The sequence below is a fragment of the Myotis nattereri genome (genome assembly GCF_964212035.1).
Source record: "Myotis nattereri genome assembly, chromosome: 7".
NCBI classification, from domain to species: Eukaryota; Metazoa; Chordata; class Mammalia; order Chiroptera; family Vespertilionidae; genus Myotis; species Myotis nattereri.
Window position 1 is genome coordinate 72,631,080 of NC_138082.1, and position 25,149 is coordinate 72,656,228.

Here is a 25,149-nt window from a genome sequence, read left to right on the forward strand (position 1 = left end):
AGATCCTACTCAGGACAACAGTTTCAACACCTTCTCTTTCTTTTCCTTTTGGTTGAAAAGGTTTATTAAAAATGCCTGGCAAGGCCCTGGCTGGTTCGGTTCAGTGTATGGAGCATCGGCCTGCAGACTGAAGGGTCCCGAGTTCAATTCTGGTCAAGGGCACATGCCTGGGTTGTGGGCTTAATCCCCAATAGGGGGTGTGTAGAAGGCAGCCAATAAATGATTCTCTTTTATCATTGATGTTTCTATCTCTCTCTCCCTCTTCCTTCCTCTCTGAAATCAATAAAAATATGTTTTTAAAAAAATGCCTGGCAAGTGTGGGCTCAGTGGTTGAACGTCGACATAGGAACCAAGAGGTCATGGTTTGATTCCACATCAAGGCAGATGCTTGGGTTTCAGGCTTGATCCCCAGTAGATGGCGTGCAGGAGGCAGTTGATTGATGATGTTTCTATCTCTCTGTCCCTCTCCCTTCCTCTCTCTCTAAAAATCAATAAAAACATATTAAAAAAATAAAAATGCAAGTGGTCTATAAAGACCAGAACTTGCAGTCTCATTTTGAATCCCTACTTAACCATCTACTTGCTGTGTGGTTTTGGTAAAATTTCTTTTATTTCTTAATTTAATTTTTTGCATCTGCAAAATAAAGTTTACAGTCACTTCATAAGTGGTTAAAAAGACAGTGTTGAGAAAATGTGAGGCTCAAATGCTCAATCGACTTATTTCAAGACTGATTTATTTCAGGTCAGTTAGGTTTTGTTGAAAGTATTGGAAAAATTGATCTCTGCATTATCAATTATATCCATCAGTTGTCCATTTATTTTGAGTCTTATCCCTTGAAGTCTTTCTCTCCTTGTCTGACTTACTTGAACCAATCTTTTAGTTCAACCAGAGGGCATATTTTTCTCTTTAAATGATGAAGCCTTGCAAGGCTAGTAACTGTGTCTTTCTTGTTCATTACTGCTACTATGTTTATAGACGGTGCATGACATGCAGCTGACACCCTAAACAATCTTTATTTAAATAAATCATTGATTAGTTTATGCTTACTTTCCAAAGCCTTTCTCTATCTTGCTATCTGGCTTTGTCCATGCCTCCTCCACTTTCCCCATTCAAATTAGGCATTCATCGTAAGTACTTTGTGAGCACTCTGTAAGACTGCAATGGCATATAACATGGCTCTATTAGCTTAGAATCTTAGAGCAGCAATTGAACTTTTTCAGTGTTGCTATGTTGAGCCCATCTGCAGTGCTGAGCACATGGCAGACATTCAAAACAGCTATGAGTTAATGAAAAAGGAAATGAAAGAATGATTCATTTGTTAGTAAGATTTTAGAATGCATGATGCTCAGGCACTAAATAAAAATAGAACAAATTTGGCAATAACTAGCCATAGGGGGAATTATTGTTCCTGCTATCCACCCATCCATCCATCCACCCACCGGCAAGCAGTATGGAAAACCTGTTTGACATTAGCACTGGGCTTTGGAAGATACATGAGAAATAGTTCCTTTCCTCAAATTGTTCACAATAGGAATAAATATAAATACTATTCCATCACTTATCTAGAATGCTGAGGATCGCAGGCTGTTCTTAAGTAAGTGTTAAGATATCACATCAGATTTGTACTCCGGCCCACGGGTTCCACAGCAATGATAGTCTCCTAATTGCAGTTATTTGAAATGATAACAGAACTGTCTATAACGTAAGATCAGTTTTAGCAGCAATGAGAATTCCCGTTCTCATTGCTTATAAAAAGATAACACATTTAGGAATGAATAATGTAACTAAGTAAATGTGATTGGAGATAAATAATTTACTAAATGTCTCTGTTAATAAATAATCGCTACCCATTTGCTTCAGAGATGCTATGCCTCAGAAATGTGCCAGGTCAGTTCTGAATCCCATCCCAAATGTCACTCTGCTGTCAGAGTATGACAGTCACCAGTGTTAGATGTTCCCTCCAAGAACAAATTGTTTCCAGCAATAAAAGCCCATCTGTTTATTTAATTTCTGGATGTGCCCTGCTTACATTACCATTTGCCCAACTAGCCTTGAAATGATCTCCCTCAAATGACAAAAATTATAGACACTGCATGGCACCATTTCTCTACATAGCCATTGGAAGAGACAGCATCCCCAGCTTGGAGAATTAACTAGCTTTTTAAACTGATAAACAATTCATTCTACAAATATTAGGTTCCAACTCTGTTTGAAATTCTATGCTGAGTAACCAGGAGGATTTCAAAGGTGAAATCTGTCTGAACTCTTATGAAGAATAAAAATTTCTGGGAATTAATGTAGTCTACCGAAGTATATTTATCCCTTTCAATTTATTATTTTTTTTAAAGAGACACTACTGTATCTTTGAAAAAAATAAATTAAATTAAAGGTTTGAGGTTAAAAGAAAACAACGTGTAAACTTTTCTAGTAATACAACACTAGGGAATCAGTCCCATGGGGATTAAAAATGCTAAACACACCAAAATTTTATGTAATTATACATAATAGTAAAAAACTGAAAATACACTGCATGCTCAATAATAATGATAAGTCCACATAATGGAGTCACTTAAACTTATGACAATGAAGGCTTCAGTAACACATAAAATATTTTACTTGTAGATTTAAAAAATGAAGTTGGTATGTATATCCAAAATATAACAAATGGGAAGGAAGATTGAAAAAAAAAGGCACATTGTCTTAAGTGATAGGTCTATAGATGTAGGGTTTATTTTTTATTTTCTGTGTTTTATATAATGGAAAATCAAAATATTATGCTTCACATGAATTTAGGCTCGATCTATCCATATTGAATTTTTTATGACCTGGAACCAAATGCCTCTACATTTGCAGAAATTTATGAAAACAAAATGTTTAAAAGGATTATAAATTGAATTTTCTTTCAGTGTGCCTCAAATAAAAAACACACAACAGAGTCTTAAAGTGCTCTATGTTGTACCACACACTTTCAAAATGTGTCATTATTGTTTTATTTTCCTCACTGTCTTCCTGGACAACAGACCTTATCTCCATTTTACAATTAGGACATCCTGACTCAGAGAGTTTACACAACTTAACCCAAATCAACAGCTTAGTAAGGATCAGATCTGAACCTCCATCCCACTTTCTAACTCTGGGTCCAAGATGTTTCTTGTGCACATATCGCCTTGATCTATAAGCAATGCCTCTGACTTCACTTGTCGATTAGGGGAAGAAAATGTTTTAAAATTAGTTTGCTAGTATGTTTTGTACCCCCAGTTATATCCATACAATTTGCTTTGCCTTTAAATAAAATGGACACTTCTTGCTTCATTTAAAATAATGTATCTGATGTTCAACATAAACTAAAATGTATCTGGAGGCTATTTCTAGGTTTCAAATGCCACATATTTTTCTTCCAAGTCTCTAACTTTTAATGTGTGTCTGTTATACCACCGAAAGTAACATGAATATGAGAAAGAGGCTGAAAGACAAAAAATAACGGTTAGGGAATGTTTTCATGACTGACAAAGACTAGTCTTATATAAGGCATCTATGAGACCACACCCATTCCACCCAACTCAAAAGAGAAATGACTATTCCATAAATCCATACAAGACCTGCATGTTAACACTTGCCAATGATTTTTGTATCTACATCATTTTATGCATATACCACAAAGGATAAAAACAGCCAATTAATTTTACATGATGGAAGAAGTATAACTATAATTAAGAATAGTTGTTTATTTTCCAATATGCATTTGATTTTCTGACTCTGAATTTCCAGCGTTCTCTCCAGACCAATGGTTAGCAAACTTCTCCAGGCAAAAGACCTGAATGTCACATACAGCTATAGGAACAAAATAATTGCGAACAGTAATAGGATGACTTGTTCAAGATTCAGTACAATATCAATGATGCTCAGGACTGATGGAAGAAACTGTGCAAAGCTGGCTGATATCACTGTCACTGTCAGTCTTTTAGGCCTCACTCAGGCCCTTTCTTTGTCTTTGGAGTCTTCTCTAATGTTTCTTCATCACGGTTCTTGTCCAGTCCTTTCCTCTATTTCTTCACCCTCTTTATCTGAGCAGAGAGAAAATTGAAGTTATCAGTTACCATCTTTCTCAAATACAAGGTTCTTTGCAGATACCCACACATTTGTCTACATTTTTTCTCTTTGCAATACTTTTCTCCATTCTCAGCCTTGTCCCGTTCCTATTCAAAGGCAATCCACCCTTCTCTACCTAGAGCACATGGCTCCACTTCTTATTTTGCTTTAGATCTCTTTCTGTCTCCAATTTGTAAACATCGTATAAAGGTGTCCTTCTCTCAGCCTAAATCCTCCTCCAATAACCAAATCCCTCCTGTGCCCTTCATCTAAACTTGTCAAAAGAGTAGTCTAGTCTCATTATCACCTTACCAGATATCCATTCTGTAATCCATTGAGTTCCAGCTTTTGCCCCATGACTATACTAAATTTATCTCTCATTAAGAGTCTTCAAATTTCAAAATCCAGCTCAGAGGTTGAGCATCAACCTATGAACCAGGAGGTCATAGTTCGATTCCTAGTCAGGGCACATGCCCGGGTTGTGGGCTCAATCCCCAGTGTGGGGCGTGCAGGAGGCAGCCAATCAATGATTCTCTTTCATCATTGATGTTTCTATCTATCTCTTCCTCTCCCTTCCTGTATGAAATCAATGATATATATATATATATATATATATATATATATATATATATATATATATATTTTCCCCCCAAAATCCAATGGGCATTTCTTAATTCTTTATCATATTTGATCTCTCCATTGAATTTGTCTTTATTAATCACTTCTTTGAGCTTAAAATGTGATTACCCCATTATTTCTGTGACATCACACCCACCCTTCTTGCCTTTTTACAGTTGTTTCAGTATTATTTTCTCTCAGAGCATCAAAGCCTTTTTAATTGTTAAAAAATAGTTTACTAGAAACATCTCTTCAATACCACTAAATAAAGATACCCATTTAACCAGACAGTCCATTAATTTTCTAGGGGTTTAAAATAGAAACGCAATACAAAATAAATGTATTGAAAACTAAAATAAAATTATTTAGAAAAAACAATTTTGGCACTGTGTTTATATTTTGATCATTTTATTTCTTTTTCAGCTAATTAAAAATTAATTGGTTGGCTGTATTTTCTTTATTCATTTTACAACCTTTGTTTTAATTTTGATACTGCCTTTAACCTTGGAGGAAATATTTAACTTTTTGTACCATTCCCTAGATTCATAAGTAAAGTGAAATGCTATCCAGGCTAATGAAGATAATAATAATGAAATAAACCTTCAAGGAATGGGTCACTAGTATTGGTAAACAACTGAAAATTGGTCTAATTTCTAATTCTAATCATTTCAAAATACTAGTGCATGCTTTGCCTCCCCCTGGAGAGCTACTTTTTTATCTTTATTTTTAGATTGGAGTCCCTGTGCACAAAAATTGTGCAATGGGGGAGGAGGTCCCTCAGCCCAGCTTGTGCCCTTTCACAGTCTGGGACCCCTTGGGGGAAGTTCACCTGCTGGCTTAGGTCCAATCCTTGGGGCCATCAGGCCTAAGTCAGCAGTCAGACATCCCTCTCGCATCCGGGACCCCTCTCTCCTTACTGACCCCTGCAGCGAAGGTGGGAGAGGCTCCCACCACTGCCGCTGTGCTCGCCAGCCATGAGCCCAGCTTTTGGCTGAGTGGCGCGCCCCTGTGGGAGCAATGCTCAACCAGAAGCCAGGCTTGCTGCTCCTTAGCACTGCCTTGGAGGTGAGAGAGACTACCACTACTGCTGTGCTTGCCAGCCGTGAGCCCAGCTTCTGGCTGAGTGGCGCTTCCCCCGTGGGATTGCACTGCCACCAGGGGGCAGCTCCTGAATTGAATGTCTGCCCCCTGCTGGTCAGTGCGCAGCATAGTGACGAGTCGTTCTGCGGTTCGGTCAATTTGCACATTAGGGTTTTATTATACACTAGAGGCCCGATGCACAAAATTTATGAAAGAGTAGGCCTTCCTTCTCCTAGTTGCTGGCACCAGCTTCCCTCTGGCACTCAGGACCGCCGGCAGGCACCCAGGACCCTGGCCTCCGTCGCAGCCCCAGCTTCATTCGGAAGGTCGTCCAGAAGGATATCTGGTCTAATTAGCATATCGCACTTTTATTATTGTAGAAGGATTACTTACTGTCTGTGCAACCCATTTGTCATATATTACCTTGGAGTATTAAAAAGCTTTAAATCTATGTAGTTCTTATGTTCCTATCTAGGTTGTAATCTTCTTGGGAGCAGAACAATATTTTATTCTATTTGTATTTCTTGGGCTGCCTTAAAAAAAAAAATAGATGCTCAAAATTGTTCTCTGGCTATTATGTAATTCATTTATTAAAATTCAGAATTTTAGATTTCTACTCAAGTATTTCTCATTTGGCATTTGTCCTGAAGAAAATTACTGTTTGATTGTTCTTTCTGGGATATGGTGGTAGAGAGGAAAGAACTGTAAGAAGTCATTTGTAAATAAGAAGACTTGTCTTTAACCACAGAAACTAATGTATTTTTAAATGCCCTGGAGAAGGAGCATTACAAATAGAACTCTTTGGGAAATAAAAGTGTTGTGAATAAATTAGCATTAATTTTCTATTTCTGTACAAAAAAAAAAAAATCAGTCCCAAAATGAGTGGCTTTCCCAAACAATTAGTAACATTTTTATCTTGCAGTTTTGTTTGTTGTTGTTGTTTGTTTGGTTATTTGTTTTTAATGAGAATTTGGTTCAGGATCTTTGGCTCTGCATTTCTTACAACCTTGAGTCAAGCTTGGGGTTCATTTCCAAGCTCAGTCCAGTGCTTGCTGGCAGGGCTTAGATTCTCAGTTTGCTAGACTAGGGCCTCTGTTTCTCATAAACTGTTGGTCAGAAGCTTCCCACAGTTCTTTGCCATTTGGGATATTCCATAGAGGAGCTCTCAATCGGCTGCTGATTTCATCAGAATGAGCAAGGCGAAAGGAAGGAGAGAGTTGGGCAAGATCAATTCAATAGTCCTTTGTAACCTAATCCAGAAAAATGACATCTCATATTTTTTACATATTCAATGCATTGCAAGCCAGTCACTAGGTCCTGCCTGCCTTCAAGAGGAGAGGGATACACTGGGAAGCGAATGCCAGAAGGTAGAAACCATTGAGAGCCATCTTAGAAGTGTGTCTAACACAGTTATTTTATTGCTTCCTTCTACTATATTATAGGAGAAAGACACTATTTGGGGAAGAGAGCAGGCAGAAAGTGAGTTGAGCCAGACTCTCTCTTTATGTGAAAAATTAAAATGGAGGGCAAATAAGAAGAAAAAAAATTTACTTGAAATAAAGAATGATATGAATAATAGCTACCACTTACAAAGTAACAATTATAACCTGGCTTTGTGCTAGACTTTATATATGTTGCTTCTAACCCTTTAAAAGTCTTTGAATGTTAGACAGCATTGTTCATGTTTTGGAGATGAAGAAAACATTAGTTCATGAAAGGAAATGGCTTTTTAAAACCTTGTAACTATTAAGTGGTAGTGGCGCAAGCAAGGAATATTGTTGAACAATGTTTGTGGTCTATAAAACTCACAAATTCAACACAAACATGATGTTTATGAAAACTAATTGAGAGTTAGAGAGTGATACCTTTGAAGTGAGAAGCTACTATTCTCCAAAGATCAACTGTATTTTTTAAAAAAATATAATCTGGATTCTTAAAAATTTGACTCTTCTGGAAAATGCATTAATCTACCACTTAGTTCTTGCTACTTTGCCTTGAATGAGTTTTCAAACCTAAAAAAGATATGGTACATTTATTATTATTATTATTATTATTATTATTATTATTTTAAAATATTTTTATTGATTTCAAAGAGGAAGGGAGAGGGAGAGAGAGAGAGAGAAACATCAATGATGATAGAGAATCATTGATTAGTTGTCTCCTGCACGCTCCTTACTGGGGAATGAGCCCACTACCCGGGCATGTACCCTTGACTGAAATCAAACCTGAGACCCTTCAATCCACAGGCCAAACCAGCTAGGGCAAGATGTGGTACATTTATACCATGGACTACTATGCAGCTGTGAAAAAGAAAGATCTTTTACCCTTTGAGACAATAAGGAGGGACCTGGAGAGTATTATGCTAAGCTAAGTGAAATAAGCCAGCAAAGACAGACAAATATCACATGATCTCCCTCGTATATGGAATCTAATGAACAAAATAAACTGATGGAGAAAATAGATTCAAAGACTTAGAGGCATGGGACAGACTGACGAATTCAGAGGAAAGGCATGGTAGGTGGGTGAGTGGGGATAGATTAACCAAAGAACTTATATGCATATATGCATAGCCCATGGACACAGACAATAGTGTGGTGAAGGCCTGGAGGAGCATGGGGGCAGGGTGGGGGTGGTCAATGGGGGATAAAAAAGTGACATAGGTAATACTTCCAACGATAAAGATACATTTGTTTAAAAGCCAATTTATTTTGGAGAGAGACCACTGAGTTGCTGCTTAGGATATAATTTGTTGTGTGTGTATGTGTGTGTGTGTGTGGGGGGGGGTGGGGGGGGGAGGCGGGGGGTTTGCCAAATCCTGATTCCAATAATGAGATAAAACAATGCAAAAATAAAATTCATGATTCTACATCATTCATTTCACTATAATTATGGCATTGTTGATCTCCCTGTGCAGGGCGAATATACATTGACATCTATATCTACCTAAATCATCTACCTGTCTGTCCAATCAGCCTCATCTAACATTTAAATGTTGCCTAATAATATCCCTAACTGGTTTGGCTCAGTGGATAGAGTGTCAGCCTGCGGACTGAAGGGTCCCCGGTTCGATTCTGGTAAAGGGCATGTACCTTCGTTGCGGGCGCATCCCCAGTAGGGGCTGTGCAGGAGGCGGCTGATCAATGTTTCTCTCTCATCGATGTTTCTAACTCTCTATCCCTCTCCCTTCCTCTCTGTAAAAAATCAATAAAATATATTTTTAAAAAACATTGCCTAATAACCTATAATTTCTTTACTCTTAGAATATTGATCCTAAGATCAGTAGATTATATTCTAAGTTCAATTCCTTTTCCAGGAAGAGTGTAGGTTTGCATATAATACTACTTACTACTTGTGAATATAATTTGATGTGTCTAGAAAAGTGTATTGTACACATTACTGTATTCATAATTGCCTAATTGTGTTTGCATGTATCCAATTATCAGCAAGATTGGCCACTTACCCTATCAACAGCAAACATGGTTAGCTGCATTGTTGCAAATACCTGTCTGCTTAATTCGGATGCTCAGTTATCCCTTCCTTTAAGTTTCTTGAAACTGTAACTTCAAATGAGGAGGCAGAGAAAACTGCTAGAGAACAGGTCAATAGCAAGAATATAAAAAGAAATCTGGAATTTGGTTTGCCTATTGGTTTTGGTCATAATATACTCAATGATTTGATTATACTAATAATATTCATTATGTGACAGAATCTTTAGATCAATCTTCACATCATCACATGAAAGATTAGTGAGCTATATTTACAAATGCAAAAGTAGTTTTTTGTTGATAACGAATGGTAGTTAATTAAATTATTTTAGTATCTAGCATGTAATTTATGGGATGGTTTCAGAAACCTAATGGATCAGGGTAGAAAATATCCTAGGAAATACATCAGACATAGATTACCTTGAAGACGTTATATTAAGTAAATAAGTCAGTCACAAAAGGGCAGATATTTTTTATTCCACTTATTCCAGGGACCTAGAGTAGTCAAATTCATAGAGACAGAAAGTAAATTGATGGTTGACAGGGATGGAGGAGAGGGATTGGAAATTAATTTTTAATGGGTACAGAGTATCAGTTCAGAAAGTTGAAAAAGTTCTGGAGATGGATGGCTGATCATAATGGCTGCACAACAATGTAAATGTACTTAGTGTCCCAGAACTGGACAATTAATAATGTTAAAATGATAAACCTTTTGTTATATAGAATTACTCTAAATTTTAAAATATTAATAAAATGGATATGTCTGCCAAAAGGGGCAACTTTACTTTTTAAAAATAAAGAATTGTTAGAAGGGGATGACTATATGTGAGAAGACATTGAAAATCTTGAAAAGTAGACCAAGATGTTGAAAGGGTAAATAAGACTCAGCGGGTCAAGGAGGCCTTTGGATTGCAATGGAGTTGTAGTATCAGAGCAGTTGTCTATCTGTAGCAGTTAGATAAACCAGAATTTAAAAAAAAAAAGTTTGATGGCAACTACAACTGGAGAACCAGGAACTCAGAGAAAAGAAGCACAGAAGAGTGAGCCAATACTTTGTCAGCGACTGCCTCCCTAGTAAACGGCATTTGCTGCTTCTTGGACACGGTGTTACAGATAAGAGCCCAGGTTGAAGCAAGGAAGGCAGAGCTATTGCCAACATCATGGCATTTTTTGTACTAAAAATTAAAGATCATATCTCCCATGGAAGCCAAGAAATGAAGAGCAAAGATGTTGGTGAGAAGGGAGGAAGAGAAAAGGAGTCCAACACTTGGTGAATTCTCTTTGGAAAACTGCTGAAATAGAATAGCTTTGTCTTTATTACTAGAGGCCCGGTGCACGAAATTCATGTGGGGGGGAGGGTGTCCCTCAGCCGGGCCTGTGCCCTCTCGAAATCCAGGACCCCTCAGGTAGAGTCCCGAGGCCTGGCTGGCGATCAGGGTCTATCGGGGCTTTCCTTCCCCAGGCTGCTGGCAGCTGGCCCCACGCCCGCCACTGCCACTGCTTGCCATCTGTGCGGTGCTTCCCCCACCCCGCCACCGGTCACCTCCCTCTGTGGGGTGCAATCGCGTGGCTGGCCTGGGCCTCCCTCTTTGGGGCAATCAATGGTGGGGCTCCGTGATGAATCGCCCAGCAGAGGGAGGCCCCACCCATGCGGCTGGGGCTCCACGATCAATTGAAACTGACAGGTTTATTTCAAAACATCTATGGCATGTAAAAAGCTAACAATGACCAAGAAAACTTAAAGAGGAACAAAGCTGGTGCACTTATGCTACCAGAAGTCAATATGTACCCTGAAATGACTGTTATCAATAACAGCACTGAGCAGAGGATAAAGGAGAAACTTGGACTAAGTTCCCAACAGTGAGTACAATTACAGCAGTGTGAAATTGGTACATGAAAAAACTAGCTGACCAAAGAAATGGGGGAGAAAAAAAGCTGAGAAACAACCCAGATCCACACAGATGCTCGTATTTGCTTTGTAACAAAGTCACTGACTGTATAACACTGCACTGTGTAGGAATACAGGACCAAGGGGTACATTAGAATTTCCGTATGGGAAAAGGAAGTGAACTCCTTTCTTACCCCATGAGAAAAATCAGGTCCAGATCGGTTACAATTACATATAAATGGTAAACTAACTGGCTAGACAGAAACTGAATAACAGCATTTTTTTGGAGAAAACAAACATGTCTTAAATAGCACACAAAAAAATACTAGCTATATTGGAAAATATTAACGAAATAAACTTGACTACAACTGAGAATTGATATTCATAAGAGAAAACGTTCAGAGAATGAAAATGCAAGCCTCAGAGTGGGAGAGGATAGTGTCAGTGCATACAGGACACAATGAACTCATATCCAGTATTTTTCAAGAACTTTTACAAACCGATAGAAACTTGTACAGACTGAAAACTATAGACTATTAAAAATTGACCAAAACTTTAACAGATACTTTTCAAAAGAAGCTTTCAAATGACTATTAAATAAGTGACATCAGAGAACTAAAAATTAAAATCAGAAGGCAATACCGGTCAGAATGGCTAAACATTAAAGAGACGGCATTAATCAGTGTCGCTGAGGCGGTGAAACAACTGAAATTCCCATACACGGGTGGAAGCGATGTATTTGATACAACATCTTTGAAACTACTCAGCGATATCATCTAAAGCTGATCATGAACACAAGTGATAAGCTATCCTTTCCACTCCTAAGAATGTGCCCAACAGAAATGTATGCGTATATTCATAAAAAGACACATGAAGAATGTTTATAAACAGAACAACCACCCATTGTTAATCAACGGAAGAAATGATGGGTATATTGAGGTATATTCTTACAATGTGATGCTGTACAATAATGAGAAGCAAACCGTTGCTAGAAGCAGTAACAACTACATCTCACCAACATTATATTGAGGAAAACCAAGTAGATACAAAGAATCATGCTCTATGTTTTCATTTATATAAATTTCAAAAGTGAGCACAATTAACCTAGGGTGTTAAACTACAGAAAAATGGTGATTTCTGAGGGGAATGAGGATGGGAAGGGGCCTGAGGGGGGCTGCTAGCGTGTTGACAATGTCTCATATCTCAGACTGGCTGATGGTCACAAGGTTGTCTTTACTTTGTGTGAGTTTATTAGTAATATGTTATGACTTGAGCCCATTTATTTCAATAAGCTGTAAATTTAAAAGGGAGAACATACACTCCTCTTCTGTCTTTTTCTCCTCTGTCAGCGGTGGTCAAGGGAGTCTCTGGCGAGAGAGAACCTCTGGCCAGAGAGAGTACTCTGCCCCCCCCCCCCACCCCCACTTCTTATCTTGCTTGTAGGAATGAATTCAAACAAGAGATAACAAAATAACAGCAAAAGCAGGCGAGGATTTGTTTGTAGGGAAGAAATACACTCAGATAGAACCTGCAACTCAGCTGGTGGATGCCGGGGTCCAACCCCAGCAGGTCCAGGGGTCCTCAAAGGTGTGGACGGAGTCAGCGAAGAAGGAATGACACGGAGACAGTGTTCAGTTGATCAGCAGCCTAGCCAGGATCTCCAGCCAAGTTCTGGTCTCGATCTCCAGAGAGGTTCTGCTGTTTATTGTCTTGTTACATCCGTATTTATCCCAGTTGATTTTAATCCTGTCAATTTCTATTACAAAGGTTAGGGCATTTCTTATCTCCATTCCAGGGAGTAAAGATTATGTAGCTTAAGCATGATTGTTTGTAGTGATTAACTACCCGCCTGGCACTTAGTTAAGGAGTTTCATCCCCTCCCTGACTTCAGGGAAAAATTCCTACCTGGGGAAACAACCTTTGTAGGAGAGGCATCCCCTCCCTGACTTCAGGGAGAAATTCCTACCTGGGGAAACAACCTTTCTCGGAGAGGTGACCTTGGTTAAAACACACAGCACTAAGGGGAGCAAACATATTAAGAACAGTATGCTATATACGCCAGGTCCCTTGAAACATATGCTATGCAGATGTTTCTTTCCTGCAGCGACTGTGTCAAGCAGCAAGGATGGACCGGCTTCCGGCAGGTGGAAACCAAGCCAAGTGTCCTGAGCATGCAGCCCAGCTGGCCGAGACCTAACCGAGGGCCCAGATATTTGGGAGTTGAGAGAATTTACACCCGTAGGCGGGAACACCCCTAGGCAAGAACCAAGTCACCCCTCCCTCTTGTCTCAAAGAAAGTATCTTTAAGCGATAAGGCTCCTTCACCTGGGTGTCGGACACAGGTTAGATACATCCTGGAGGGGCTCTGAATCTTTCCTGCTCACATAGGGATCTGAATAGTCTATTTTCAGTTTGTCATGTCTCACACACATCCCCTCCAAACCCCAGCTGCCTTTCCCAGCTCATATCTTTCCAGCTGCCTACCCAACACTGCCAGCTACTTGGAATATGAATCCAATGGCTGGAGCACACGCAGCTGTTTTAAGCCATGGGTCATGAGACAACATTCTCCAGAAGGCAGAGCAGGAAGGATTCAAGGAAGAGCCGGGGCGTAAATGACATGGACCTGCTGCATCAGCCCTATGCTGACAACTTCTGGGCTCCTCTTACATAAGAAGTGTATTTTATCTTCTAACAAAGTAAGAAATGGTTATTTCCTGAGCACTGAACCACATGATGAAATCAGTGTCCATACTGCCAAAGAGTTTGGATTGGATACTTCATCTTTCTTCGTGGCAGAAACAAATAACAGGAATTTAAAAGGTAACCATTCTGCACTCTCACTCTTGAATTTCCCCACCAGTTCCATTAGAGATGAAACCTTCCAAACAGATTAATGGAAAAAATATAGATTTAATTTTTCCCGTGCACATTAGCAGAAGCAGTAAAATGTGTTTAATTTATTGGGGCTGTTCTATACCATCACAATTCTTTGGAGAACTTTGGCTCATCAGCATTCTTTGCCGGAGAAGAGTGATGACTTTTCTGCTGAAGTTAAGGTAATTCCACAGCTCAGCTTTAGTGAACACCTCTTAGCACATTAATGAATAGCATTTGTGCATTAGCAAACATGCCCCAGAGAAAAAATCAAATCATCTGGGCTTGGATGTTCATAAATTCTGACACTTGTAAGCTCTCAGTGAGAAACTGCTTCATAATGAATTGCATGGGCTATATGCATTCCACAATGCGACTTAAGCCTCTACTGTGCTTGACTAGAGTGGAATTTAGTTAAGGATAAAATGGCAAAAATAAATAAAAATTTTCACAAATCCGTAAGATTTTAATTAAAATCTGACTTTCTGAGCATCAGCTGTGGTCATTCAGTGCTGATTAAAACCACCAAAACATTGGCAATGGTCTATGTAATATAGTATCTGCAGGGGTCACATAGTTTTATTTTGTTGTTGTTTGTTTTCTTAAATCTTTTACCCCTTCCAAATTATTTGAGTGTTCTTTTTTGGGGGGAGCTGAGATAATAATAGAAGGGTGTCCACAAAGGTGGCTTTGAGATTAATTGAATCTCATAATGAATAGTTTTCAATGATCATTACTTCTTAAGAGCAGTAGATGAAATTTAAAAAAAAAATAACACAAGAAAAGAAAACCAATAATTGAATACAGGTCTTGGTACCTCTGTGTCTTGAATTCTTTGTGTAAATCTCCCCTCCCATTAATGAAGCTTTCTGCTTTTCAAAGCTTTCTGATAATACTTCTTCCTGCTCCTGTCTTAATGCCTTCCCTTTCCACCCAAACTTCTTGCATGACATGTTTATATCTGCCATCTGCTTTTTCACACCTGCCATTTACACCTGAATTACAACCTGGCTTCCGTCTCTACTACTTGCTGAAAACTGAACCTGCTAGAGTCTTTCATAACCTTCTTGTTACAAAGCAGGTGGACCCTTTTCAGTCTATTTCACTTGCACTTTTAAACATTCGATGATATGAATGCTCTTTTTAGTAGAAACCATTGTCTTTTGGCCTCCTTATGGTCTTGGCTTCCCAGCACTTCAGTGAGCTGTCTTTCCTGGGCTCTGTGTTTGTCTTCCTCACTGGGCCTCTCTTTGGCTTTTGTTATTGAAGAGTCCCTACTGAGCTCTTTGTGTGGCACTATGAGGAGGTCCCTGGGGAGGGCTCATCCACTCTCATGGCTTCACTTATTTTCATTCCCCTAACTGCAAATCTAGTTCTTCATTTGTCCCCTTTTCTGTATGTCACACCCCTAAATAGAGCTCTGTAGACACTAGATGCCACTTAAACATTAACAATACAAAACAGATGTTAATCCATATCTGATTTCTAATCTTTATCTGAGTGCATTTCATGTCAATTTAAACCACCTACACTCAGGCAATGTTTTTTTCTACCCAAATATCCTAACCTAGTGTTGCCTATTTGAGCACAGAGTGTGACATGAATTCTAGCCGCAAAATAGGAATTTATCCTTAATTCTCTTTTCTCTCCACCACTACATCTACCCTATCATCATGAAATTATTTTGCCTTTTAAATATCTCTTGAAGCCTTGGCTGGTGAGCACAGTGGTTAGAGCCTCAGCCCATGTACTGAAGGGCTGTGAGTTCAATTCCCAGTCCAGAGCAGGTACCTGGGTTGCAAGTTTGATCCCCAAACAATCCATGTTTCTCTCTCTCTCTCACTCTGTCTCTCTCTCTCTCCCTTTCATTCTCTCAAAATCTCCCAGTAAAGGATTAACAAAAAAAAAAATCAGCTTTTGAAAATATCTACTTATTTATATCTCCATTGATTTACTTCAGTCCAATTTACTACCTTATTTATTCTAAATTATTATGATAACTTATTATAATATGCACTATCTTTAAAATAATAATCTAATAATATTCTAATATAGGATATAACCTCTCTTCTTCCATAGGGGCATCATTCCTTATTTTCTCATTTTACAGCCAGAGTAATTGTTTTAAAACTAAATCTGACCATGTCACTGACAATATTAAAATTGTTTATTAAATTATCTTGCACTTAGAATCACTTGGAGTTTAAATGCCTGATGGCATTCATTCTTCAGATACATTTTGCTTGGCACTCTTCTGTGTTTTAAGGCTGTTAGATTTGAATGCATTTAACTAGTGGTCTCGCTCGCCCAGTTCAATATAGTGCTCACCAGTTTCCTATTGGTTACTGCCTGACACTCTGCACAACACCTTTCCTGCCAAACCCTGAATGGATTTGAGTTTGTGAATTTTTAATAAAGTCAGTAGTTCCAGCATGATTTTCATAGTTTTTTTCTGATTTTGCCCCTGCTTACTCCTAGCTCCAACTATTGTTGCACTCTTTAAATCCAGCCAAATTTGCATTTTCCTCTAAAAGCACGCACTTGTGCATAATATTATGCTTTTGCATATGCTGATTTATCTGTCTTGCATGTATCACCATTCCCTTTCATACTTAATGAATATCGACTCATTTAAATACTCAGCTCAAATGACAGGCTTCCAGGATATTGTCTTTCCCTTTTCTTCCTTTGTTCAACTGCTTCTAAATTATTCCAGAACCATTATTATAATTTAAAAGAATATTTCTATTTACCTTCATAAACCCTAAGTTTCTTGAATTTTTTTTTTTAAATTCCCAGCACCTAGTAAAGTGGGTGTTCCATAAGATTTTTTGACTAAATCATATATAAATAAATTATTTCATAGCATTTATTTACTTTTTGTTAAAATTTTATTATTCTAAGCCCCATCTATTTGTCAGTCACTTCCTCCAGCTATAGGCATGTAATCCATGGAGCTCTAGGAGAAGCATTAGAAATGGTCCTCGCAGAATCAGTTCATAATAGATTAATCGTAGCTACATCACTCATAATGGGATTTCTACATGCAAAGATGAATGCCATTCAATTAAACAACTCAGATACCTTTAAAATCTGAGCTTCTCCAGCAGTCGTAATTATTTATGGCTTTTCAAAATGTGGGCCACGGCCTAATTTAGTAAGTCAAGATTTTATGACTTAATTGGACTCAGTGCTAGAAAGTCTTAGGCCCTTTCCCGACAGCTGTTAGTTGATGGAGGAGTCCTATGGATACAATTTTCATTGTTAAAATGGTGTCTCTTTAGGTTGAACGGTATCCAACTGTATGACTTCCGGACACATCTTTTACTGTTTTCCCCACAGGAGACATTATACATATCAAAGTTAATACCCTGCCTCTCACATCTCACTATTAACCAGGAAAAGTGTAGATTTATAATCATTGCCTAAATAGTTTATTAATCAGTTACCTGCTTTATGTGATTTAATCTGAACTTGCATTTTGCTTGAGAAATAGTGTTCTGTGCAGCCTCTCCTTGGCTTTCTGAAAAAGCAGGAGGCTTGGTAAATTGAAAAATGCTCTGTAGGTGATGAGTTCCTTGTGACCGGTGAACATTTACTGGTGTTTGTTTGCTGTATAAGACACAGGATTCAGGTTGGAGAATGAAAAATAAATGCACTTTTTTTTCCAGAAATATATCTGGAATCTACTGGCTTTCCTCTGTCTTTACTGCCACCTACTCTGCCCTAGACAATTTAATTTCCTGCTTGTACAGCTGCCGTAGCCTGCTAACTGGCTGCCTCACCGATTCCTGCTCTCCTGCAATCCTTTATCCACTAATCACACCGTCCTCTGTCAGACACTTCAATGGCTCTTAAGACAAAGAGCACAATTCTCTACCTGAATTCTGAGCTTCTTGTAGTATCTGGCTCCTGCTTCCGTCTCTAGTCTCTATGTATTTTTTAATTGAATTTATTGGGCTGACATTCATGTGCAAAATGATACAGTTTCAAGTGTACCACTTAATAAAACATCTGCACACTGCTTTGTTCTCCCGCTGCCCCAAGCAAAGTCTCTCTCCGTCCCCATCCCCCCCACCCCTCTGCCCACCTCCACCTTCCCACCCCCTTTCCCTCTGGCTATCACCACACTGCTGTCTGTGTCTACATGTTCTGTACATGTGTTTTTTGGCTAACCCCTTAATGCTCTCTTGCTCCCTCTGCCAAAGCTCGGCCACATTCGCTTGTTTTCAGACTCATGTCATTCCCACTTTAGGCCTTAGAGCTTTGCTCTTCTTTTTTTATTATAACCTCCCCCTTACCCACTCTCTGCCAGCCTGGCCAATTCCTAGCTATTTTTCAATTTTCAGCTTACCTATCACATATCCAGAAAGCCCTTCCCTGTCTTCCCACAAAAGGCACAGCCTCCTGTTTGCTTTAATGATACGCCCTGTAACAGTACAAATGACTAAAGAGAAGTGAGTTAAGGAAGCAGCATGAATTCAAACATTAAAATGACAGTTATTCAATGCAAAGCTCTTTTGAAATTGCCAACCTCTGGAAATTATTTGAAATAACACATAAGCAAAATTTTTAGATACTTGAAACTTACTGATTTACATGATAATCTTCTCTGCTCATAGTTTGGGATAAAAAGATTCCTAAATGAAATTATCCTTCCTGGTTGTGATTTTTTACCATGAGAGAATGTCGATGCGAGAATAATGATAATTCATTATTGACGTTGACAGTAATTGCTGATTCTGGAAAAGTAAAGGTTAAAGAAAAAAACTTTAATCTAGTGTAGTTATACAAAGGTAGTACTCATTATAGCTATTCATAATAAATTTTCATACCTGTGTCTAGTTATAATATTGTAATAGAATATGTTATAGTAGAGTATATACATTGAGAATCACACTTACAGATCTGAAAGTGACACTGTGAGTTTCTTAAGTCAATTACTCATTTTACAGAAAAAAAATAAAGTAGAGGAGAAAACAAAAGAAAAGAAAACAAACTATATTTGCTTCCATGATCAGAGGAAGCTGTATTATTTGCCTTAGAGTAGAAGGCACTTTTTTCAGAAGATATCTTAATGAGCCATTTTGGTTGATAAAGTTGATTCTTTCTAAATGAGAGAATTTTATACCGGATGTGTAAATTTTACCGCATTAGAATACAAGAAACATGTCCAGCTTCCTACTACTATGCTTAGGAAACTGAATGTGGCCAGTATGGTGGGAGTGACTCCAAGTGCACAGGAAAAACAGATGAGGAATGGAAACATAAGCATGGGACATATCTCTGCAACATGGTACTTACTGAGTAGAATCTCAGAAGCTGAGAAATAAAAATTTCCTTGCATTGGAGATGGCCAGTGAATTTTAAAACTTATGGATTTAAATTGTCATTTTTATTCCTATTTTGCTAAAATTATCCCATAATCTGCAAAAATTCAATAATAGCTTCATAGTAACAGCCATGTTTATGTTAGAGGGGAAATGAAGAAAGAGCTGATCCAAATTGGGTCCATATGGGGAAATAGAAAGCATGTTTCAGAGATGCTAACATAATGCTTCTGAGCTCAGCAATCACAGACTGTAGCCTCTTCAGAGGTGGGCTCAGGTAGCACACTTTCCCCCAAAATAAAGGAAGGAGTTAATTGATGGGACTTGAGGTGGAAAATAGTCCTTACTATTATATGAGGCAAGATTTGGGCTTTTTTCCCCCTTTCTATTCTTTTCCTTTTAATTTTTTTAGGTGATAGGAAGTTGGATGATAAAAGTGATAGACTGGCCAAAAATAGGAAAAATAGCCAGATCATATATTAGAATAAAACTCTGACCCAAATCTGCAGCAACCTGTCCAGGAAATCAACCTCCTTATCTACAAGAAACAACTCAAGAAGCCAACCTACTATAAATTGGAATGATAGGAGGCCAGATTACTATCGCTAATAATAATTTGGGAAGCTAAACAATAACTTGTATAACAATTAGCCCCAAATGCTCATGACTATTAGGTTCTTTAATTTTTCCCCCTGTTTCCAACTTAGAACACCTAGCAAAACCCAATTCTGCACCCATACCCAATTGCATAGGATGCCCCAAGACAACACCGCCAGGCTGGACACACCTGAAGCCTTCCTTTTGCCACTACAAAGCCTTCCCTCTCCTCTGCCTGCTTTGAGTATCTGCGAAAACTCAAGTGAGGGTGGTTGACTCTCTACCTGTATAGCAAGCTCTGAATATACAGCCTTGTGTTCCTTCTTTGATTGGTCTTTGTTTATTTCCACAAGGGTAAGATTATTTGAAGAATGGATATTTGTGACTCCCCCCGACAGGAAAACAAAATTAAAAACCATTATGTAATCCATAATTTTTGTTACATATATGGAAAACTTGATTTGAAAGAATATAATTAATTTGCCTTAGATGAACGATTCAACCTCCTGAACATTGGAGTCACTTGGAAATTTGGAAACATCTGATGCCGAGGCCCTGTCCCTAGAGAAACAGATATGAGCCAAGCATAAAAGGCACCGTCTAAAAATCTTTACAGATAATTCTAATAGGCCAAAAGAATCTGCAATCTCTCTTTTTAAAGGTAGCAAAAAATCAGATGCAAAAATAGAAAACAGAATTCCTCACCCAAATGGTTTTCACTAGCTTGTGCCATCCAAGATTTCTTTCATCTCAAAATGAAATAAAGGCATCCAAAAAATACAGCAGCATCCCTCCTAGCGAGAATTCAAATACGAAGCAGTTGCACCTGTCTCACAGATGTGACAAAGGAAAGCAAAAATGACCTCTAGGTAGTCAAAATAGTGTCACGTAGTCATAGCGGATTCCCTCAAGCCTTCACTCAGAAAATAGGTGTTCTTATTTTACACACACTTCTGATAGGTTTGGAAATCTGGTTTTCAGATTTATACCCTCTATAAAAGGAGCTACGCTTCATGCAGGTCGTTTGATTGCCCTGAAAAATGACACCCCAGAGCAACTGTGGAATTGGGAAACCTACAAAAGCCACCAACCCAGGACCTGCATCTCTACTTATGCAACACATCACAGAAGGTCTTGAGGACACAGAACAACATGAGATTCTAGCTCTGGAAAATGGAAAAAAACACATCCAATTTAAATCATTGAAATACATCTCTGTTACAGTTTGGCTAGCTAAAGACATCAATTCCCAATGATTCAGACAACGGGATATTGCAAACAGTACATTCCTTCAGATTTTGGCTTAGCAGAGATCTTTCAAAAGTAACCAAGACTGTGTTAAATTTAGACTAAAAAAATGAAGAAAATGGTTTCAGCTTTTAATCAAGAAAAAAAAAATGCTTACCCACTAAGGTATATTTTGCAAAGACCAATACAGTATATCAGTTGGAGCTATGAATGTTGCTTCATTGTTAATATATCTTCTTTATTTCACTTATTTATTTATTTTTAAATATTTTAAAATATATTTTCATTGATTTCATAGAGGATGGGAGAGGGAAAGAGAGATAGAAACATCAATGATGAGAGAGAGAATCATTGATCGGCTGTCTTCCGCACACCCCACACTGAGGATTGAGCCCACAACCTGGGCATATGCCCTGACCGGGAATCGAACTGTCTCCTCATGGTTGATAGGTCAACACTCAACCACTGAGCTATACTGGCTGAGCTAATGTGTCTTCTTTAGCAAATGCCACTTTTTCAAAATGTTTTTTTAACCTGAATTTTTTTTTCTAAAATGGGTTCTGGTAATCCACAGCAAGTGGAAGTGTCCTTGGTTATAATATTCTCACTCGCCTTGTTTAAATGAAATCCTCAGAGCTAAGTCACAACTGGAGTCAACACTCAGTATAGAGGAAATGTCCTCTGCTGAGCCCTGGGGTTCTGTCCATTCTAATCTTTACAGTTTGTAGCCTAAACTAATAAACCATTGACCTTGACTATCCTGCTTAAAGGGTGTTCATCTGGATGACACAAAGCAAATACAGGCATATGTATATTCATTTAATATTTAATGTTCCTCTCCTGCATATACTTTAGGGAACACTTAGCATATTGCTTACAATGGTGCTTGAAATGAGGTGGCAGCTTCAGTAATAATAAATGTAATAAAAATATTCATTTTAATAGAGATCACCATAAATGCGAAACATTATATGCAATGTTTGCGAAATTTCTCAAATCCAAATGTGGAAAACATTTAGATGTGAGGTGTCAAACTTCATTCAAATATTTGTCACCAAAGACACCTCTGAATAGACTTTGGAATTTATAGCTCCCCAAGAGAAGCATCAAGTGTCACCCTTCTTATTCAATAGACTACCCCCAGGCTGAGCCTGATAAATATTACATGTTACTTTAAGTGACTGTAAAAGGAATAAATTAAAGTAGGTTGAGTGACACCTACTACCTGAGGAGTCTGGTTCCTGGGTGAAAACCTATGTGTAAGTTTTCAGGCATGACCACATGCTATTACAATGGCTTTACCTGGCAGAAAGCTGCCCTCCCCACACAGGCTTGGTGCATGGCCCATGAGTGCATTGCAGTCTCTGAAAGAAGATACAGTCAAGGACACACCACCCATGGCCAGTCATGCTCTTAGACTTATTTGCACTCTTACTCCCGAGGCCTTGAGCAGAGGTCTTATTTGGAACCTTCTGCTGAGATCGCCCTATGGCAGGGGGAGGGGAGGGGAGAGAAGGAAACCTTGAAGACACTATTCCCCATTCTGACTCAGTACCTGTACATACTTTTCCACTCCCAACCCACTGCCTCACCCTACCTCCCACATCAGGATCCGTAACATTACCAAAGTCTTTTGTTGAGGGCTCTCTCAATAGTGAAACAATTCCATGTCTATACTGACCCACCTGACCTTGGACTGGTGGGCCATTCCAAGGAGGAAAATGGAAGATGAGGAGTCGGCATTTCCTCTAGTTTTAGACTCCTGCTTAAATCATCACATAAAGTGATAAAAGTGATTAACTCTTTCATTCTTGGCTTGCCATTTTAATCAGCTACTAAGACACCTGACAGCTCAGGTCTCTCTCCCTCTACTCCTAACACCAACCCACACTAATTTCAACCCATATTTTGATCCAGTCCCCGAAGAAGGCTCATGGTGACATATTTCTGCACAATTGTTAGCCTTTAAGAATTTAGCATTAGTGGACGTTGCTTCCACAACTTTAGGGGGGTATGCTATATTTAAACCCATCATGCCTGAGGAGTAACTAACTGAATGTCTGAAATGTGGGACTTCTCCACCCTCCACTGGATGACATTATGATTCTCTTTTATTAACTCTTCTACATCATACTGAGCAGCCCAGTGCCATCACTGAGCAATCCAGGACCCTCACTCTCATATGCTACCAACCTTGGCATCACCCAAGCCCAATCTCTTCTTTACATTTCTGAGCAAAACTCTCCTCTCGGATTTGTGCTCTTCTCTGAGAAGAGCACACCTGTTGTTGTAACAGCTTAATTGTAATGAGCCATAGAGGATAGTCTGGTGGAGACTTGCATTCCAGGAACCTTTCAGCAATGCTTACACCCATTTCTGTAGACAAATCCTCTCCATCTTTCTATAATTCCTCTAATTGGATCCGTACCTTTCTGGGAAAGTCTCCAGCATGATTTCTACATAATGACTATTCCAGACTGGCAAAAAGCTGTTGGATGCCAGGGAACTCATTCTCAGGATCTCAGCCCATAATAGGGATACTAATCCACACATATGGGAATCGGAAATTGATTATATAGAAAAGCACAAATAAAATACCGAGATGCTGGTGGTGATAGTGTTGGGTTGGAGACTGAGATGGAACTTTATGATTACTTAACATGGACACTCGATTTCTGCTATGCTTATCTGCAACTCACAAAAACAGATCCACAAAGGCTCTTATCATAAAAGAAAACATCCTCAAGCTATAAAAATGCAGCCAGAACAAGAGATGACAGAGAAAAGGCTCTGAAGCTTCCTGGCCCCTGAGACTTTGTCGCTGGTCCTTGAGTGGACATATGGAAGGGGCACCCCCTGTCAGGGCTAAGCCTTTTGGCCGGAAGTGAGTGGGGAGATGTGGAATAAGATCTTTTGAGAAAGTAATCAAGTCTTTGGTTTGTTTCCTATAGTTCCTAACACTCTACCCATTGGCATTTATTGCCAAAAAGGATTATAGAATAGCCTGAAATAAAAGGACATCAAAGTTTCTAAATAGAGATTTTTTGTGTGTGAAGAAAAATAAAAAATAAAAGTCAAAGCACTTTTTATTAACAAGAGCCTGGTTTTAATAGAATAAAGGATTTCTGGAATTCTCAAAACATGGCTTTGCATATTATGAGGAAATTCTAAAGGAGTTAGAGTTTTAAATTGATGCCATCAAACATTGAGTGAGGAAGAAAGTGTGATGATAGAACAATACGTTTTCCCATTGCAAGTGAGTCAATGAGAATTGAAGATCTTGCAAGGATTCTGAGTGGAGGGGTGACTGCAGAAGAATGGAAAGGAAGAGGCAGATAATTTAGAAACAAAGGCGGAGTTATATCAATACCCCATTGACTGTGAAAGGCGCCCCTAGGGCCTGGCCTCCCCGGAGCGGGTCCGAGTCCGGACCCGCTGCGTGGTGCCCAGCGGCGGGCCGAGGGGTGGGGCCGGGCGGCGACCAACCACGGGGGAGGTCATGGGAGCGGAAGGCCTCACCGCCTGGCTCTTTCCTCCCTTCCCTCGTGGTCGGCTCCCCTCTTGCCTGTGCTGGGGCCGGGGGTCCATGCGGCCCTTGGGGCCCAGTCGGGGGGACCGGGGCCTGCGTGGGCCGACCGCCGGGCCCCATGGGGGGGGCATTGGCTCCCCGGCCCACGGCGGGAGCCCGGCGCGGGCTGCCACCCGCCCGCTGCCCCCGGACCGGGCCCGGTGCAGCGGCGGCAGCGGAGTGGGGCGCGTGCCCTAGCTCGGGGAGGCCGCCATGTTGCAGTGCTCCGGCCCCATGGCCGGGCCTGCTCCGGGCGGATGCCGCTCCTCCGGGGCTGCGCCACTCCACCGGCCGCACCCCGTTTGCTGGGCCTGTGCCGCCCAGACGCCGCTGGAGTCCCAGTCTGCCCGCGGGCCAGCTGCGGGTGC